This window comes from Gymnodraco acuticeps, unplaced genomic scaffold, assembly GCF_902827175.1.
Source record: "Gymnodraco acuticeps unplaced genomic scaffold, fGymAcu1.1, whole genome shotgun sequence".
NCBI lineage: Eukaryota > Metazoa > Chordata > Actinopteri > Perciformes > Bathydraconidae > Gymnodraco > Gymnodraco acuticeps.
In genome coordinates, this window is record NW_022990990.1 from 3775 (window position 1) to 7438 (window position 3664).

The window sequence follows — 3664 nt, forward strand, 5'->3', positions numbered from 1 at the left end:
TATAACGTGCAAACAGTGTTAAAGAAAAAAACATTGATATTTCATTTCACCCCACTTACCTGAACCAACTGGAGGTCAACGACTTTGTTGTTCTTCAGGTCCATCATAGTGTAGCTTCCGAACTTTGCAGAGTGGCCTGTGAAAATATGTTTTACAGTAATTACTTTTCTCTGCGGATGGTGAATTTGTATTTTTGCTTGTAGTGTTTAGCATATGTTTTTCAGGAACCATTAATTAAATAAATCACGCATAGTGAAACCCCTTTCTGAAATGTAAAATGTGAATTATATAAAAATACATACCTGGGGAGTCAGCCCTCATATCACCACCAACTATCACTTTCTCCTCTGCATGGAGCTTCTGTAGCATGTCTTCCTGTGATTTTTGCCAGTAAGAAACAATCGCTGGCTCAATGAACATCCTGGCATGCCTTCGGAAGGTGTTGTATTTGCATAGCTGCATATTCATTGCTTTGAAGACCTAATGGTTGAAAGAAAACCGCAAGAATACATTTTAATCTCAAAGATCACCTGTAGATGTGTCAATGAGGAGAACCTGGAAAGTGCAAATGAGCTGCCCTTTTTTTAAACAGGGAAAGAGCTGAACATGTCATATGGGGTGCTTACTCTACAGTGCCCCTTTCACATCTCTTCTCTTTCTCCACACCACCCTCCCAAAATATCTTTACATATTAGCATGGGTCGTTACCTAACAGTGCCCTATTCCCACCTTTTCTCACTATTGTTATTGTTACCTTGTCCTATCTTATTCAACAACAACATTTGCATTTTCAAACATTGGCAAAACAATCTTCTGCAGTTAATTTACCTTTGAAAGTTTGTAGAAAGATGCTCCGTTGACATATGTTGCAACTGATAGCTACAGGTTTCCAACTGGAGTACTCCCAAGAACAGGCTGGCTATTCCAGTTTCTTGTAAACTGACAATGGGGGCACAGCTGCTGCACTGATATGAATGTACCGATCCTTCTGGTTTGTACATCACACACACGCTTGCACACAGGACATGATTCAAAAAGCTCCATGAGGCAGGTCTCATACACGATGTATGTGTTGATCGTCTGGGGGGGGTTTTGTTCTTGACCACTAAAACAAAAAATAGAAGTTAAGATCCATCACACAGATTGTTGCTTTAGAGATCTTTGGTGTTTCCCTATTATCAATGTTTGAATTATATACAGCAAAAAATACAATACATAGACAAACTCACACATAGTGATATTTCAGTAACTTATGACATGGCTGTTGTTTCTGTAGCATTTGTTATGGATTCTGCTGGATCATAAGTTGCATCCTGGCCCCAAAGAAGAGCTTCCCTCAAATGGATCTTCGTATTCCTCTTCAAGATCCACACGGGGCCTCTTTGGTGGTCTCTTTAAGGGGGTGGATGTTAAAAAGGGCACTGGCACTTCCAACGGAAGTGTTTCGACACCAACGCTTCTGCAGGGAATTTTAGCCTGGACAGCTGTAACATAATTGTATTTGACATTAAAAACAAAACAAAAGATAAAACAAAAATATTTTTACAACAATTAGAAGCACACAAATTAAAGGCTACAACATCAGAATGTCAAGATGTATCCAAAGAACATTTGAAAAACGTGCTTCTAACCTGTACTTCGATGTGAACCAAGAGTCCTCGAGGATAGCTGTGTACGAACAGTACGGTACTTGGGTGGGTCAGTCTGACATGCAGAATCTGTCATCACAGGTAATCTGCTGGTAGCATGTGAGGTGCTGGCCTGTAAAGAAGAAAACAAATCATCTCAATTTAGTATTCAGGATGAGAAAATACTATTTGGATAAATATCGTCTGAAATCCCAAAAGATGGGGGCTAAAACTCTCTATTTAGCAAAGCTCTTTGCTTAGCCTTTTCCAATCTGAGTTAGTTTTGAACCGTAACGTGCATGCTGTGTTTCTGACTCAATACAGATGATGTGTTGGAGAGGGGCTGAGCTCAGTAGACTGACTGTAATGAGTGCTAGCCACTAATTAGCCTGTTGCTAGGTAAGGCCTCGTCAACAACAACAGACCAACGGGGCTTTAGTTCTGTTTTACTCATGGTGTGTGTGTCCCCTCACATACATACACACAGTGTTGTATCCTAACACATCCCCATTTATATTCATGTGCGTAAACAAGTAAACATACAAAAGCTTTTACATATAACGCTGGAAAAAACGGCATGTCTCATTAGCGTAGCTTAGCTTACAGATCTGATCGTTCTTAGAGACTACAATCACAAAAGCTTTTACATATAACGCTGGAAAAAACGGCACTTACCTACAGAAGATTACGTTTGTTATTATAACTTACTCAATATGATTTTAGAGGATACAAAATACTAATAAATAGGAGAATAAATACTTGTGTTATCGGCTAGGGCGTGGCTTTACAGCCTTCACACAGATCGCCATTACGGCAGTATGTCTGAACATGTTAGCAAATGCCTGATAATTAAAATAAAAGACAAAGCAAAGACTGCGGAGCGTACAATATAAAATGTTATAAAAACATATAAACACCTAACCGATTACTATTTGGGTTTGAGGCGACATTGATACGGCGAAGCTACATACTACATGCTACATACTACAAGCTAGAGATAGCTTTATCAGGAAAAACACCGCTAAATAAAAACTTACAGCTTCAAAATTGGATGTGTCCTCACTGGCCTGCTCCCGGATGGTTGGTATTGATCCCGGGTTTAGCATTAGCTTGGAGGCATATCCGTGTTGGACTTGAGAGAAGTTCATAAACATGTCCGTGGTAAAATGTTTGGAACACACAAACAGAAATCTGCCGTGGTCTTCTGGCACATGTCCCTTGAAAATGAAGTCTAGCCACAGATTCTTTTCTTTTTCCACTGATGGCATTGCATGCATTCCCCTGTCCCGAGTCTTGCAGCCAACAACAGCACAATGTTTAACTCGCTTAGACATCCTGGCAAGAGCAGACAAAAACACAGATGTGACTGGAGTTGATTTAGCCTGCCGATAGCCTATATGCGAATGAGAGGTTTGGCAATGCACGTGGCCGTGGCTCATTCCCCTGATAGGTGGAGAGTTGACCAATAAGCGGAGCACGTCTCTTTGTGACGTAGGAAAGTGTTGAAATCTGGATCCGTTTTTTTCAGATCCGTTTCAGCCCCTTTTTTAGAGATTTGGCGAAGGAGTTTTCTGACACTTGGTGAGTTCCCTGGAACACCGGGGACACATATTCATGTATAAAAGACGTCCGAAGGTGCATTTTGCATGATAGGTCCCCTTTAAAAGAGCCACAAATGGACACCTTTAAGGCAGGTGCATTTTTCCCCAAGTATGAGAAAAACATCAAACAAACTGAGAGATGCCTAGTGAGATCAATGATATGTTAGACTAAGGGACGAAAGAAAAGATAATTGGTCTACAAGTGATGGATCTAAACTAGTTCATCACAGCAATTTAAATATAACCCTTGAGTGGTGGAGAAAAGACATTTGATGGCGGTATGGAGTAGCAGAGCTCCTCCACCCATACCAATGGAGGTGCTCGGACGGAGTCATCCAGGGCAGCTAGGGCTGTGCCAGCTCTTAGATAAATTGCCTGGTTGAAGTCCAAGGTCAAAGCGTTAATAACCTGAGCCCATGTGAAATCAGGCCTATC

The 3664-nt window shown here is 40.9% G+C and overlaps 1 long non-coding RNA gene across 1 annotated transcript; it reads right to left on the reverse strand.

The window, feature by feature from the left end:
• Positions 1-371: 371 nt before the first annotated feature.
• On the reverse strand, positions 372-1316 carry LOC117559197. Its single transcript, XR_004570937.1, has 3 exons — positions 1230-1316; positions 829-1105; positions 372-480 (listed from the first exon to the last, which is right to left on the reverse strand). It is a non-coding gene; the product is annotated as an uncharacterized LOC117559197 (long non-coding RNA).
• Between the last annotated feature and the right edge of the window lie 2348 nt (positions 1317-3664).